The 17,674-nt window shown below is 41.3% G+C and overlaps 1 long non-coding RNA gene across 2 annotated transcripts in view; it reads right to left on the reverse strand.

Annotated features, from left to right (window-relative positions):
* Positions 1 to 14,031: 14,031 nt before the first annotated feature.
* LOC102549721 (uncharacterized) overlaps positions 14,032 to 17,674 on the reverse strand; it is a 48,314-nt gene continuing 44,671 nt past the window's right edge. For both annotated transcript variants that reach the window (XR_015671660.1, XR_015671662.1), the window contains exon 3: positions 14,032 to 14,313. This is a non-coding gene — a long non-coding RNA (uncharacterized LOC102549721). The remainder of the gene's footprint in view (positions 14,314 to 17,674) is intronic.

A 17,674-nucleotide genomic window follows, 5' to 3' on the forward strand; every position in this document is an offset into this window, starting at 1 on the left:
TATAGTGATGGACTGAGTGTTGAGTACATCATATGCTTTATAAATTGTAGAATGGTAATAATTGTACTCAATTTATATATAAGTGAAAAGGCTTTTTAACTGGACAAAAAGGGGGAAATGTTGTGGTTTGCCCTGAAGTTATCTGTATTTTGATGCTAAATTCCACTGCCCCAAGGACAGCTGCCTAGTCATGTACTCAGGACTCAGGTGACTTCACCAGAACCTCCCCATTGAATTTGTAAAGTACAGGTGAGGGGCAGGTACAGGATAGAAGGAGTCCTGTCATTGGAGGAGAAGGAAGGATGGGCAGGAGAGAAGTTTGAAGGAAGAGGAGGAGTCTAGAACAGAAAAAGGAAGAGACAGAGAAGAGGGTGAGAAGCCATGCAGGTGATGTTAAGATTCTACTCTGTGGATTTACAGGTTGTTATTAATGTTCCTAAGGGATGGATGGTACCGGGCTTTGTATGTTTAAGTGGGCAATTATATCTTATCAATTGGGTCAAAGAAAAAAATAAATGTTTCCTTTTTCAAGTGATTTTGAGAACTCATTGTATTTCTTATTATGCAGCCTTTACTTACTATTATGAGGAAGGGGTACAGTCTGTTCTTGATTTTTACTTCATTACATATTTCTAGCAAACAACTAAAGCCATCTATTAAAACTTTCTTCCTATCGCTTCTCGGCCTTTTGGCTAAGATCAAGTGTAAAACTTTCTTCCTAAGTTCCTATTTAAATCAGATCAGGAACTCAATAAAATCATCAATTCACCTAAACAGCATTGATTCATAAAAGGTCATCCTTATGTTGATCTGCAAGATATTTGCTCAATACAGTGGGCTAATGCCCAGGGGTTATTCTGTTAATTTAATAATGACAGGGAAGGCATATCATCTAGAAGAATCAGTCTTGAGATGAAGTCTCTTTGGCACCTTGCCTTTCAGAGCTCACCCATTTTAGTCCATGCAAAAAGATGGGCCACCTCCAGGAAGGCCAGCTGCTAGCCTTAGCCTCTCCTAGATGGCTCCTGACAGGTACAGTAGTGACTCACTTATCTTCCTAGTAACCAACACCTCTCTTCTTGGACTCAGACAAGAGGAAAACCATGCCTGGTATTGAAAACCTAGACAACTACCCAGGGCTAGTGAAGTCATTTTCACTTTAGTGATTACATATTTAAAGAACCATGCCTACAATAGGGGTATCATGAGACATGTCCAATACGTATGTTTATATATCTATAAAGACACATTAAGAGTGGGATTCACTGTTGAATATGTAATAAAACAGCTTTTCAGGATACAAGAAACTTCTTTACAGACGTATTCATCTGGTGTGATTTTTACCATGGTTGTTAATTTGAATAGACTGCTAGGGAGAGATGGGGCAACTCTATAAGGTGGCCTTAGCTGGAGCAAATGTGGGCTTTGGATACTACCACTGCTGGAGTAAACACACTTCTACAGCAGGTTCTTTCACCTGTGGACACAGAATGGTATCAGACTCCCATAATTGTTTTTGAGGGCACAAATCTGATGACCTCTCTTTCCCTTGATTTTACCCCTTAAAGCTTCTTTTATCTCTAGTAACACCACAGACAGGGGGTGAAAATTCCAACATAAGGGCCTCTGGGAGATAAAGGTTGAATATGTAGAACAGTCCTAGGTTTTTCATCCTAACTCTGTCCATGATTATATAAATTATTCTCCTATTCTTCGTATATTTTATCTTTAAAATTCCTTTGAAAATAGCCTCAAGCATTTTCTGGAATGAGTTATGATCGTCTTCATAAACAAGTGAAGAACCCTGATATAACTTTAGGTGCAGAATGGAAATTGAAGTGGAGATACTGGGAAGACTTGGAAGACATTTTGCAGACCAGCCCTGCCTCCACTCAAGCATGGGAACTACTTCTCTCTGTGACCCTTGGCAGCCTTCCCTATGCAGTTAGGGAAGGTCAGGATGTGCACTAATGGTATCAAACTATCTATAATTTTGTGATTTTAAAAGTCCCTCATTCACCAGAAAATGAAATTGTATTGATATTTAACATGATCTGAGTGTACTGAGATTTTTTCCGTCCATATTCAAATGAATCTAATATCACACTCAGTTTTAACTTTTGCAGATTGTGATTGGCTCATGGGTGTTGACAGGCACACTTGTGGGTGCATATTATCAGCTTTTGATAAAATGACATTTCATCTGTAGGCAGAGAAACAAATTTTGAATTTTATGCATGAGAAGATTGATAGCTGGCACAATTATTAATTTCTGCAGGCTTCCTGTTAGTGTCATAAGATTTGAAGAAAAAAACACTCTAATAAAAGAAGACTCTACTTTCTCGTTAATTTTGGAGAATGAAATACTTTAAGCAGGTCTAATTTAATAGGCCTCACACCCTCATGGGATGGCAATTAATATGATCAGGTATAGAAGATGTTGGGGTAATTGGTGTGGGCTGTATTCCATCTGTTTTTTGATAACTGCTTGGGGATGCACACAGTAGCTGTAGCCTTGACTTCCTGCGGCAAAATGGGCATGTCTATTTGCTTTGTAGGATGCTATTTTGGATCTGGTGAAATAGTAGGCACAGTATCAGCAATGTGGATCTAATCTGGCAAAAGCAAACACTTCTGAAACTCTTCACCTCCTCTGTCTTTTCACCACCTTGTATTACAGAGCACACGGTCAGCTTGGCTAAACTGAATGGAGTGGGGTTACCTCTTCCCCAGCTCCACCAGGCAACTGGACTCTCCCCAGTGTTCCCCGAGGGAGCAAGATCAGGTTAATAGTTTACTTGCAAACAACTCCTAAAGCACAAACCATCCAAGTCATCATTAGCCTTCGAGGCAAAGTATTAGTGCTAGAAAATTCTAAATGGAAAGGGCTCCATTTTCCCCACAGCTTAACTACAGGAAAACCATTTTCCTAAGCATCTCACACATGGGGAATGCATTGGAAATAGTTACCCAGATTCCGTGTCCAGATTCCGTGCCGAAAAAGAAATAATAAGACTATTCTTAGGAATTCAACATAAGGAAAAAATGGACGAGAGAAGATATTTATTAAACATCTGTGGGTCTGCGTGCTCTAAGTAAACTCTCCAAGCAGTACATTGTCGTTGTCTTAGTGTCCAAGGCAGAATGCCTGTGAGAGCTGTAAACCTGCTATTTTAAGGCATTTTCAGGGCAGAAACTGCACCTGCACAGTTTTAAGCTCATGGGTTCATACTTTCAAGACACGATTGGATTTAAACTTCTTGTGAAGAAGTTAAGGCTGATGTAATATTTTTCTTTTAACAGGCAACGAAACAAAACAAGAAACACACAAAATAAACAAAAACCCTTTATGAAATCAATATCTCTTACACATGCTTAAAACACAGTATGAAATTGCCCCATAGATGGTTCAATGCGTGTGAATGTGTTTGTCCTGCATCAGGGGCAGGGAAACCCCGAGAACAAGGTGGAGTTTGTGGCAAGATAAAGCATCTTTCTGCAAATATAAAGGAGGGTTGGGAGTATGTGAAATATGTTGCCTTCTTTACTTGTAGAACAGGGCAGGACTGACCTGTGAGCCTGGTTTAATCATAGCCGTTACTAGCAGGATACACAGTTACATGTGCAAAATTATTCTTGGAAAATATACCCTTTTTTGAAGCTCCCAAAGACCAACACGAATGTCCCAAACAGATTTGTAGTGTCCAGTGAGTACATCCTACTTGCCTGTGTTCTTAGAGTCATGTGTGCATCTGACCAGACATGAGGGCTCAGATTTTAGTGCTTCAGACTCTGTGGTCCCTGGAGTGTGCCCTCATCTGTTTCTATTAACAGTGAATGCAGCACCTTCCTTCCCTAGACCCTGGGCCACAGTTAGGACAACAAGAACTATTTACTGCCTGTTCATCCATGAACCTTACATCTGCCCCACCCCCACAGGCTGCACCTTTATCCACTGGATTATTAAGTACTTGGATCCTGGCCTATGGTTTTCTTCCAAGACATTTCTCAGTCTATTTTCTCTAACAGTTTTTAAAGCAGGTTTCCTTTTTATCTCTATGATGTTTTGTGGGACCCAGTTGGTTAAGCAGTCCAGACACAAGAAGATGTTACGGAATATTCCCATTTTATGGTCTGCGATCTGTACTTGATTTAATGAAAAAGCATGTTTATTTTTTTAATGAGCTTCTCTCAGTGCCAACTGTCACTGGGAGGATGAGAGAGGAGGAAATGTGGGTAGGAGGTGATGGGCTTTCTTGCTCAACAATACTTTCCATCTGCTTTCTGAACAATTTTCTTCAGAGGGACCGTAGAAGACAGAAAAGAGCTTGCAAGTCTACTCCTGTGAAATGACAGGATGCTATCAATCTCATCCAGTTGTGGCACCTGCAGTGATCTGTGCTGTGACTGAACTGGGAATGTGGAGAGCAAGGCTAGCTATCTCTAGATGGCTCAGAAATATTGTGGACTTAAAGTTCCCCTGGGGTAGCTAAAACACATATTTAAAAGTCTATCTCTCTCTCTCTGTCTGTCTCTCTCTCTCTCTGTCTCTCTGTCTCTTTCTCTCTCTCTCTTTCTCTCTCTATCTCTCTCTCCCCCCCACCACTGTCCCCCCTCTCCCTCTTCCTCTCTCTCTTGGTTTATTTTTGTCATTTGTGTGACCAGGTAGAAGAGCATGTTGTGTGATTGATTTGCTTTACCCATTTCATGTGAAGAGTTTCTGCTTTTATCCAGGGTTTCCTATTAAATACAATTTAGAGATGTTGGACTAGGGAGACAACCTGGTGACTGAAGTCTGCTACAAAGGCATGAAGACCTGAGTGTGAGTCCTAGCACTCATGTGAAAATCGGTATGTGGTGGCTTATGTCTGTACCCCAGTGTTGGGGTGAGTACTGGCTGATTTTGTGTGTCAACTCGACACAAGCTGGAATTATCACAGAGAAGGGAGCCTGAGTTGAGGAAATGCCTTCATGAGATCCAGATGTAAGGCATTTTCTCAACCAGCAATCAAGGGGGGAAGAGCCCAACCCATTGTGGGTGGTGCCATCCCTTGGCTGGTGGTCCTGGCTTCTATAAGAAAGCAAGCTGAGCAAGTAAGTGACATCCCTCCATGGCCGCTGCATCAGCTCCTGCTTCCTGACCTGCTTGAGTTCCAGTCCTGACTTCCTTTGATGATGAACAGCAGTGTGGAAGTGTAAACTAAATAAACCCTTTCCTCCCCAACTTGCTTCTTGATCATGATGTTTTGTGCAGGAATAGGAACCCTGACTAATGCAAGGGGGATGCAGACTTAAACAGATCTCAGATGTTTACTGGTCAAATAGTAAAGACAACATTTAGTGAAACACCCTGTCTTAAATGTAGAGAGTGGTGAGAAAGACATCCAGTGTTGACCTTTGGTGTCTACATCCTGCACATATGTGTATGCTCCACCATACACACCACCACACACATGCATACAACACACACACACACATACACACACACACACACACACACACAAAGTAAGATCTAGTATAATGATATACACTCTTCTCCTGACTGTGCTCTGGGCACTAAGAGAACAAGAATGAAGAAGGCTGACCCATGTCCCCTTCCCATCCACTTAATATTCTAGTGGGACCCTCAGCTCCATAGGTGAGTCTTGGCTAAGAGTACATCCATGGGTCATAGGATGGATTTATGACTCCATCTCTGTAAAGTCATGCAAGACTGTGATACTTCTACATACTGAAACGAAGAGAATTGCAGTATGAATATGTTTAATCAACTCGGAATTTTGGCACAGAGGTATGACACGGAAGCAATCAGGTGGAATGCACATGTAGCACCCAGTGAGATTGCTTGTCCCAAATGCACCGCGGCTGGTCCACAGCCACAAGCATACATTCTTTATGGTCATTCTGATTTTGTCATTGGCCCTTAGCTATATAAACTGAGTTCAAAACAGGCAGCTGAACCCTCTTCCTGCTCCTGCATTTAAGATGGGTCTCGGGCCTCAGTCTTGCTTAACATATGGTGCAGAAGTAAAAACCTTGAGACTGGTGTCCCAAGTTGGACCTCAACCAATCCCTTCTGAGAATGTTGTCCTTAAATTACTTAAAGTCAATCCACCTCAACTTTCTTATTTCAAAGACCTAATAACATGGAGATTGGATGAGTAAAAGCACATAAAATATGATCTATCAATGATTGACTTATCAGCACTAACTCTTCTAATGGTCGATTTAAAGTATAGTGACTGTGTATTTTATTTGTTTTCATCTGCAGAAACAGTTTAAAGGGAGTAAGAGAGCCCCAGGTGAACAGAACAAGCCCCTGAATACAGTTTGACACCTCAAAATATGGTATCAACATTAAGGCGTAGAACTCTACCTGAGGCCCACGTTTGGTCTTATTGATCAACCAATGATTTTTACCAAAGTACAGACAACAATGGGGATGTGAGAATTTACAGATGATGAACGAGATGGTTCGGGGGAATCCTTTGCTCTTGGGCCACCTATAGCATGCTAGTTAGTTCCGATATTCAGTCTGTGGTGTTTTTAGGAGTAAAGGACTTGCTGCAGGAGTAGAGCTAGCTCTTCTTGTGAGCACCTGAGGTGACCTGTGAGGGCGGTTAGCTACCCTTGTGGCCCAGAAAACCCTACAAAATCATGCAAATCAAGAAATTCGAATCTTCCTTGTTCATTTTAAGAACACCTGTGAAACTGCCCAGGCCACCATGGGTACAAATATCCAAAAAGTCACCAAAAATCTAAAGGATGTCAGTTTAAAGAAGCCATGTGTGTGCTCCTGGTCCCAGAGTATGATGATGGACTTGGTATGAATGCCCAGGACATAGTGGGGCGGAATGCAGGGTCTGTGGCCCAATGGGCAGGCTGAATTTTTCCTGTACTCGATTAAAAAGGCAGAAAGTGATGCCGAACTTAAGGGTTCAGATGGAGAATCTCTCATCATTAACACATCCGGTGATCAAAGCACTCGAGATGTGCAGACAATTTCCAGAGCTCATGGTTGATTAACCTGTACACGAGCTCCTTGGATACTCTTGGATGATCCTCACTGAAAAGGAACAAGTTGAACCCAAACTAGAAGAGGTGGTGGCCCAGAAGAAAAATATATCCCTGAAGAAATAAAAAACTTATAGCATTAAAGTATGCATCTACGTGATTTAAAAAAATGCTACAGGACTAGAATTGTTTCCGTCCTGTGACGGAAGCTTCACTTTGAGCATGGGTAATGGGTGGCTCTTAATTTATAAATCTGCCTTGTACTTTGTTAGGAATAAGAGAAGCTAATGGCACCAAGCTAGATTGTGAGTAGCACACATCATGCACACAATGTTGGGTGGGCACTCTGATTGTGATTTCAGGTTAAGCTTTTACCTGCTGATCTTCCCCAAGTTCCTCCACCTCTATTCTGCACTTCATAGAAGCAACAAAGGCAGTGTGGGAAATCCAAAGGCCTTTAATTGTTTTGTTTCATTGTTTTCTAGTTCTTGCTTCAACCATTAATCAGTAATGTGAGCTTAAATGAATTACTAATTTTCTGAGCGGGCTTTATCATCACATATAAAACCAACATTCAGTTCAGGCTGGTAGCTCACACAGTCCTGGTACTCAGAAGACAACAGCAGAAGGGTGCCGACTTTAAAGCCGGATTGGAACACGTGGTTAGACTTTGTCTTAAACTCTAAGGTCACATAGCCATGGGTTTACTTTACCAGGTGACGGGGCATTTAGCTGTTTATTTTTCCCTGTTATCTAAGTGTTCTACCAGGATACAGGAAGTGCTTGAACTACTGTCACTTTCCTTATCTGTCCATTTTCCCTTTACAGTTGTCATTTTCTATATCTTCTTATTTCTTCTAAATTTCTTCTTAATTCTCAAGAAAAATCCAGAATAGATACATACTTAGGACTTCTACATAAGATCTGGACTTGCAGGTTTTTTCTGTCCATCCTCAATGTGAGCTATGGCTGGCCACAGTGGAAGTCAAGTGGTATCTAAATAGGGCTCTGTTAGCAACTGAGAGAGGCATAAAATGCTGTCTGTAAACCACTTGTTGACCCTTCCTTATCTGTTGAGAGGGGAAAAAAAGAGAAGCTGAGTTTAAACTGTTGATTAGAATGTAATTTAAGGTTTCTGAGTTCTCAATTCCTTTTTTTCCTAATCCTTTCTTTAAATAGCTCTAAATTTGCATGAGTCTGGATGGATTTAAAAAGTGACTGAATACCAAATAATCTCCTTTAATTTTTTTGTTATTCTTATTATTCATTGTGCTCACTGTTTGCATAGGTAAGGACCTGTATGCTGTGGCATGCACACGCACACACATACACACACACACCACACACACACACACCACACACACACACACACACACCACACACACACACACACACACACACACACCACACACACACACACACACACACACACACTGTAGGTCAGAGACAACTACACACACAGACACACTGTAGGTCAGAGACAACTCGAGGGAGTTGGTTTTCTCCTTTAACCCTGTGAGTCCAGGAGATGGAACTTAGGTAACCAGTCTTGGGTGTTAAGTTTCGTTACCGGTTGACCCATCTTATCTACCTTCATATTACTTTAATAATGGCAAAAACAATTAAATTCCCATAGAACGGACGCCTTAGTCTTTGCTTTTGTCTCACAGTGCAATCTTTAAGCTAGACATTTTCTATCTGCAAGGCATACGTACTTGTCTGTTGGTTCTTTATCCCTTGGTTTAAAAATCTGTTGTTACTAAATCATGTAAACAAACTAACAAAGATTCCTATGTTGCTTTTTAAATCCCCAAATAAAATTTCTGTGAAAAATGGTTTTAGAATGCTAGACATAATGTTAGAAGATGAAATGTTTATTGAAAAGTAAGACTTTCTGAAGCCCTGAGGGTCAGCAGAAAGAATGGAAACAGGTGACTTTGGGAAAAACGAAGTTGGGAGGACCCTCCAAAATGCAGCAGAGACCTGGGAGGTGAGAGACTCTCACAATTCAAAGGGGGGAACCCTAGATGAAATGCCCTAGAGTGGGGAGAGGGAAATTGTTGAGCCCACCTCCAGCAGAAAGACAGGGCATCAAGTAAGAGATGGGGCTGCTATTCCACAGACAAAATTCTGACCCATAATTCTTCCTGTCTGAAAGAAATGTAGGGATGGAAATAAAGAAGAGCCTGAGGAAAAGTAGGTTCAGTCACAGGCCCAAAGTGGGATCCAGCTCAAGGGGAGACCCCAAGACCTGACACCATTACTGATGCTATAGAGTGTATCAGATAAAAAGGGACCTATCATGTCTACCCTCGGAAAGACCCAACAAGCAGCTGAAAGACTCAAATGCAGATATGTGCACCCAACCAATGAACAGAAGCTGCTGACCCCTGTGGTCAGATTAGGGAAAAGCTAGAGGAATCTGAGGAGGAGGGTGACCCTGCAGGAAGACCAGCAGTCTCAATTAACCTGGACCCCTGAGATCTCTCAGACCCTGGATCACCAACCAGACAGCATACACCAGCTGAGATGAGGCCTCCAACACATATACGACAGAGGACTCCCGGATCTGGGTTCAGTCAGAAAAGACGCACCTAACCCTCAAGAAACTGTAGGCCCCAGGAAGTTCAGAGGTCTGGTGGGGTGGGTGGGGTGAGGACATCCTCCTCGTGAAGATGGAGATGGGTGATGGGGGTGGGGGGTGGTGGGAAGGAGGTATGGGATGTGGAAGAGTTGGAGGGTGGGCTGGGAGGGGAATAAAATCTGGAGTGTAAAAATAAATAAATAAATAATACTGATGAAAAAAGAAAAGTAAGATTTGGGGAGTTTTCAAAGGAACACACAGAGCCTAAAAGTACCAGTCGCACAGTACCAAAAATAAACCATTAATAGTTTTGGAAATTTTACCAATAATCACACAGCTGGGAACTGTGCATATGAAGTTAAATCAGAGTGTTGGAAGAAAAAATAATTGAGAATAGTTCTAATCACTGATATAAGAACCGAGAAGACAAGAGGAAGGAAAAAAATAAATCATAGAAAACAGACTGCTTGTAACTAGGACAAGGCAGTGATTTTAATGGACACATTCTATAAAATTCCATGAAGAGTGAAGCTTAAAATATGGTGCCCACAATTAGCTGTTGCTGCTTCTCTTTCTACCCAGAGGGTTACATATTAAATGTGCACTATCGTTATTCCAGTGAATGGCTTTATATAAAATTCTGGCAAAGTTTACTAAAGTTTATTAAAGTTGACGTAATATAGGTTAATTTATATGACTAAAATAACAACTATTTTCAAGAATCCTCCATTGTGTGTGTGTGTGTGTGTGTGTGTGTAATAGATTCTCTATGTGCTGATTAGTTTTATGACAACTTGATACAAGCATCATTAGGGTAGAGAGAATACCAGTTGAATAATCGTCTCCATAAGACTGGCCTCTATGCAAGTCAGTGGGCATTTTCTTAATTAATGATTGGTGGAGGAGGACCCAGCTCATTGAGTGTGCTGCCATCCCTTATCAGGTGTGCAAGGCATAAGAAAGCAAACTGAGCAAGACATGAGGGCCAAGGCAGTAAGCAGTGTTCCTTCATGTTCTCTGCTTCAGTCCCTGTCTCCAAAGACCTGTCTTGAATTCCTGCCTTGCCTCCCTTGATGTTGGACTGTGACCAGGTTATTTTTGCCAAGTAAATTCTTTGCCCCCCAAGTCACTTTTCGGTATATATGGTCTTTATCAAAGCAGGAAAAGGGAACTAGAATGTTCTCCTTCCACTATGGGATCAGGGGATCAAACTCAGGTTGTTAGGCCTGAACATCAAGAACATTTACCTACTGAGCCATCTTGATGGCTTTCTTATTTAAATACTAAGTTAGATTGCTGGCAAGAATGCAATACTTAAGAAGTAAAATAATTCACTTATATCTTCAGATCAGGAAGCAAAAAAGTTCTTATAATAACTAAGGTATATAGAAAAATGATAACCAAATTTTTAAATGGCCTATAAAGACAGGAAGAGGCCACAAGACAAACTAGAAGACATTTAGTGTTGTGGAACAAAAATACAATTTCATGTTCATAGGGCGTAGACATACCAGTGTGTTGACATTAGCCATGGTTCTTCCTCCCAGCCCCATAACCCCAGAAATAACACTCAGATTCAAAACATGTTCGCCTTGGCCATATAGCTAGGCTCTTCTCTAACTACAGTAATAACTTAAGAAAACCCATTTACTTTAACCCACATTCTGCACATGCCTAGTTACCCGTGCCCAGGTAACATATGTCCTTCTCATTACGTCTTCCCAGCAAATCTCCTGCCTGGCTCTCTCCCATAATTCTTCCTGCCTCCTGGACGTCCCACCTCTCTTTCCTCCCTAGGACACAGACATTTTAACTGACAGGTGACACATCCACGCAATACGCAAGATGTTCTCTCTACACCAGGGGTAAATGTATTTTGCACATACATAAAACGTCAGTAGGAAAACTAACAGAGAAATAACAAGATAACATTCAGATACTAAATGGTTTTTACAGAGATGATATGTGACAGCAGTCATCTAACCAGCTTTATTCTGCAATATTGTGAAGTGTTTCTTCAATGACTTAGGAAAGGGAAGATTTAAAAGCTGTAAGGATCAAAGAGGAAAATTAGAACAATTTATACTTGAAAAGGACTCATTTTTTGCATATATTCTGCTGACTCTCCTGAATGGATTTTTGAAGTAGTGACTAAATCTGGGAAGGACACACCATATGAGCTTCAGACAAATGTAAAATAAAAAAGAAGAAGAACAATACCCATCTAAATACCATCAATGCACACTGCTACGCTAAATGGAGGGCCATCTAAATAGCAACCTTTTGCTATGACTCAGTACTCATAAATTTTACCAGTGGATCCACATCCAATGTGATCCAAATCAAAGTGATAGAAGGTTTTCTTTTCAATGACCTGTGAATTCCAATGTTTATATGGAAATACACCCAAATGATATGATAGTCGTACGTCAAACAATATTAGAGGTCAGGCTAGGAAGCTGTTCTGCTGGCAGACATGTTTATCAGCAAAGCATGTGACCTAACTTGGAGCCCACATGGTGGAGGGGGAGAGAATCAGTTCCTGTGGGTTGTCCTCTGACCCACAGGAGTGTTGTGCTGCATGTGGGTACATGCAGACAAGTGCAAAATAAATAAATACTTTAAACATACTAAAAGTTTCTCGAATAAAAGCGACAAATATAGGTTACACATGCATGAAGAGAATGATTTAAAACAATCACATGATATTAGATGTACCCGTGTAATGTTTTATTTCCTCATAGCCTTTGCTGCTGCACACGGTAACATGTCTATAGCTGGCTGCAATTGTCATTGATGGCTCAATCCCTGTCAGGCCTATTCTAAGAGCTAACGCACCTTGTTAAGATAGAAATTTCCACTCCAAAATAAAATTAATTAAGAAACCCTAAGTATTTTTAATATTTGGGGATGTGCATCTATTGATAAAAGCAGAACGATTTTAGAAAAACAAAAAAGATATGAAGGAATCAGCAAAAGCTGGGGGGGGGGTTTCTTGTTTTGTTTTGTTTTTGACAACATTATACGAAACACTCCTGAAATCCTTTTTAAGACAGACTTCCCATAGTCTAAAATTATGCAAGCAGGACTCAAAATTCAGATATAAAGACAAAGAACGTCTTCCTTTATCTTCTAACCCTCGTGAAAATGGCTGGGTCTTAGGGGCCATTTTAGCTATTGGCGTGTATCTAAGACACAGGAAGTCCCAGATCAACATGATGGATAAGCAATAATACTAAAAACGTTAAGGGGTAAAGAACACGTGCATAAGTAAATACTGAAAATAGTTCTTTGAACCACCATGTCGGGAAATGGCGTTGAGATGGACGGATACAGCAACGGAAGTGGAAACCTAGTGTTGATAAACATAAAAGGTCACAGAAGTGGAAACCTAATGTTAATAAACTCAAAAGGTCACGAATCATCTATAAACATATACCCAAGTGAGCACAGATTGAGGCCTGCGGTTAAATTTCTCTCTCAGGATCATGTTGTTAACAATAACAAAGTATGTGTCCGGACCTGAGTTCAAATGTAAAAGCTGTCTGTCTACTACGCTCCTCCTGTGTGATTATAACTCTGTGAGTTATTTCTTCTCAACTTGGTACAAACAAGGCTCATCTAGGAATCTGGAACTTCTGTTGAGAAATCACCTTCACTGATTTGGCTTGGAAGCAAATCTATGGGGCACTTGCTAGTTTAATGACTGATGTGGGAGGGCCCAGCCCGTTGTAGAAGATGCCACCCCTTTTCTAGTGGTCCTAGGTGCTAGAAAAAAGCAGGCTGAACAAGCCATGAGGAGCAGGCCAGTAAGCAGTGTTCTTCCATGGCTTTTGCTTCAATTCCGGCCTCTAGGTTCCCCTGAGTTCCAGCCCTGACTTCTGCCAGTGATGAACTATGATTGGGTTGTATAAAGCAAATAAACCTTTCCCTTTCAAGTTGCTTGTGATTGTGTCTATCACAGCAGCAGGAAAGCAAACTAGGGAAGCTATGGGGAAAATGTCCCCCAAATTCCAATGCTGAAATCTTCATTTTCGAAACGATATTCTCTCAGATCATGAGGGTGCAGTGCCTCCGGAGGTGATTCGGAGCTGCAGCCTTACCCATTCTTTCCTGTAAGCAAAGAGGGAAAGCAGAAAGCCAGAGGGAAAATCAGAACTTGGTTTTCACCAGACCCTGGGTGATACAAGGATCCTTAAATGGCACTTGGGCTATAGCAAACCTGTGCAGATTTCTTTAATTTTTTCATACGCATAAAACTGATGCAATGATAATACAAATTGATTGCCTTTTTGTTTGCTCCAAATTGAGATTTGATTAAGAAAATGGAAGCCAAGAGAGACTCACTCTGAAACCTTTTCTATGGAAACAAACACTCTAAACCTGGCTAAATTGAAAATTGAAAAATCTAAGTACAACTGCACAGCGACTTGCTTGTTTCAAATTTATTTTTATTTTATGTGTGTGAATGTTTTCTTGTGTGTATGCATTCATGTGACAAAAACTGGTGGAGGCTAACACTGGAGTTGTCTGGTACCTGGCCTGAGTTCTGGAAAATGAACTCAGGTCCTCCGAACAAGGCCAATGCAAGTCGAATTCATTGATGAAAAAATTCAGCTCCATGAGAGGCAAATATTGTCTTCAGTAGAGAAGGCAGAAGGGTAAAAAAGATTTTCATCTGCTGTGCATTTGATTGATGGGGATTGGATCTACAGCTGGGGAAAGGAAAAAGGAACACATTTTAGACATCTTCTAAAATAAGTTCCAGCTTCAATTTCAGTAGAAACGTGTTCAAACCGAAGGGAAATGATCGACTACTATTTTAAGTCACTTCTCCTTTATTGTGTTCTGCTGACTTGAAACTAAGAGCCAGGTTAGCAGATTGGAACTCGTGTGTTGTCATTCATAAACAGAAGCATCCCGGGCACGGCCCATGGTTCCTAAGCTTGAAATGGGACTGTTCTGATTCTCTAGTCAACATTCTCTTGCTGAAGCTTATCCCTCACCCTGCAAGCATCCAGGGATAAGTGTTCTTTCTCATTGTAGTGCTCAGCCTGTGCTTCGTGTGTATTGACTTCCCTATGAAGGAACCACCCAGAGAGCCATTTAATAATAAATTAACACAGTACAGTGACAGATTAATAGTTGAGAAAACAAGTGAATTTTGTCATTGTATTGACAGCTAGAGACAGGCTTCGCACCACTGGGTCCAGTGAGGAGCCTCAGCAAAATGTCAACCCAGCTATTTCCCCTGACAAGGGGATGTGTATCCCAGCCTTTGTGCCAAGAACTAGGTGTTCTCACGGATGCTTCCTGTGCAATCACCCTCTCCTCAAGTCCAGCCATACCACTAGGCCATTAAGCCATATGGGACTGATGTTTTCAAAACGATTACCTTTAAGCAGCCACTGACAATCTAATGAGATGTATTTTAGAAGGTGCTGAAGTTTGAAAAAAATCTATGTAAAACTCATGGACAAAATAGTATCAAACTTGCAAGGTTTCTCAAAATCTTATTAAAAAACTTAGATCATGTTTCCTGTGTGTAGAATCTTTTTAAATTTTGTATGTTTAGTATGAAGTTCCTGTAGAGGCCAAGAAACTAGGAGGAGGCCACTGGGAAGGGGATGCTTTGAGGAAGGTGAGTCCTGGAATATGGGTAATATGAAGCACAGTAGGGAGACAGAGAGTTTAGGCATGGGGTATAGGAGAGATGGAGGGAAAGGGTCAAAAACAAACAGACAAACAAATGGGGTATGAAAAAGATACACAGAAACTTACTATTGTGTAACCAAATTAAAATCACAATTTATTAAGGGGAGTTTAAAAGACTGGGAAAAACTGTTCCTAGAAGCTGGGCATTTTAAACCCATACCCCCAGTGCCAAGAGTGAAATACCTGATTGTGAACTGTTGGTCTGGGAGGTTCCAGAAGCTAGTAAAAAAAAAAAAAGACTCTTGTTTGCCCATCAACTACATGATAAGACACCACATACTAGCTGAAGGCACCATGTACTTTGGTTGTATGATACAGAAAAATCAAACTGGAATTTAGCTGGAAGTGCCCTCCCTGGTGTTTAGCTTTCACAGCCTTGGGATGTGCTACTCAGTCTACTTGGAGAGAAAAGACAGCAGTAATCTTATCAAGCTGTGAACCTGCCAGGCAAGATGTGCTCACTGGTACATTAGCGGTGCTGTTGTCATGGGGGCAAGCAACTGGTCTCTGGTTGGATTTGTTCCTTCCCCTCAGAAGGGAACCGTGGTTGGTGTTGTAATTCTGATTTTAAAACCCATAATAGGGCAAGTTATAAGCTTAGGGGTAGAACTCAATACCATTGTTTAGTCAAATCAAGATGGTATTGAACTACTTTCTAATTACTTATGTCAGAGACAGATGTTATCCTCAGCCTTCAGCAGACAGGTCTCTCTCCAATGAGCAGCAGTAAATGCAGAGAGATATGTGGCTACATAAGGTGCTGACTTTTCAGCTGACAAATGAAGACTTGTCTGCTGGACTTGGACTCTGAGGACCTGAAAGAACGGGACAGACTGCAGTCTGATGTTATAGACAACTTTACTTCAGTTTCAGTGTACTTTTATACAGGAGTGTAACAAAAAAAAGCAATGATTCAAGGCAGGTTGTTTGAGTTCAGAAAAGCATGATCAGAAAAACACGTAAATACACACCAGTAAGCACATACTAAATGTTAACAGAGCGTCCCTTTCCTGGAACTTTCTCAGAACAGGCCAATTTAAACATAATTGCCTGCAACGTATAAAGAGTGTAACTGGGGGAGCATGAAAGTGAGGCAGAAGGCCGTATCCATATTCAAAGTATGCTGACCAGATTGGGTTGTATACGTGTGATCTGACATCCAACAAGACTAACCATGCCATGTCTTACGATTTGAATGTAAATGTTTGTCTCAGGAGGCATTACATTCAAGAACATTCAGGGAACAAAATGCACCTGAGGTAAAAGGCCCTCTGCCTTTTTTCCTGGAGCCTCTCACAGTTTCCTAAGGCATTGTTCACTATTTGTCATTCTTTTGATGCGGTACTCTAACAGTAAGGTGTTGAGAGTAATTGATGGATGAATATGCTTATCCCTACACAAGACATTTATGCCACCCACAGGAAGGCCCAAAGAGCATGTGGGAGAAGGGTTAGAAAGATCCCAGGAACTGAAAGACAGAAGGGCTGTAAAATGCCATCTTCTGGGCAAGATCCAGACCTTGCAGTCATAAACTCTTAACAACTCTGGATGACTCTACCAGATGTGTATAAGAACTGGCCCATCAGCCTCCAGGCATGGCTAGAGTAAGGGCTAAGAGGATTTTATCAAACACTGCTGAACCATTCCCAACAACAGATTCAGGGAATGGGAGAGACATTTGTTGCTGTAAAATTGTAAAAATATACTGTCTTTTACCCCCACTAGGTCAGTGCCCTGACATATCTTGTAGATATCTTAATCTCAGTCAACAAAGCCTCTCACCTGCTGTGCTCTATCCCATATCACACTGCAATGGCCTCTCTCTGAGCTTGGCAACAATTTCTCTACCCATCCAGTTCCCAAGGCAGGCTGCCACCATGCCAGAAATATACATCTCAATTCCATGGCGGCTTAGTGGTGCCACAAGAAAGAACACACACAACACAATAACCTCTGATTCAACTTTATAAGATATAATTGCCCACCTGAACATACAAAGCCCTATACACATCCGTCCCTTAAGAACATTCATAACAACCTATAAAGGTACAGCGTGGAATCATAACGTCTGCCTCCATGTTCTCTCGGTGGCTGCCTCTCCCGTCTCCTTCCATTTCAGTCTCCTCCCCTTCCCTCAAACTTTTCTCCCGCCCATCCCTCCTTCTTGTCCAATGACAGGCCTCATTCTATCTTGTACCTGCCTTCACCTGTAAGACATCCTACAGACATTGCCTTCATTTGTGTACTTGTTGGTTACCTCAAAAGGCTCCGATGATGAGTTCAGCCCAATGATCACAGGGACAATTCCTGTTAGGTTAAACATGACATACAAACAAACCACACAATCATGACTCCGGGAGA

This window comes from Rattus norvegicus, chromosome 2 (genome assembly GCF_021556685.1).
Source record: "Rattus norvegicus strain SHRSP/BbbUtx chromosome 2, alternate assembly SHRSP_T2T, whole genome shotgun sequence".
Taxonomy (NCBI): Eukaryota; Metazoa; Chordata; class Mammalia; order Rodentia; family Muridae; genus Rattus; species Rattus norvegicus.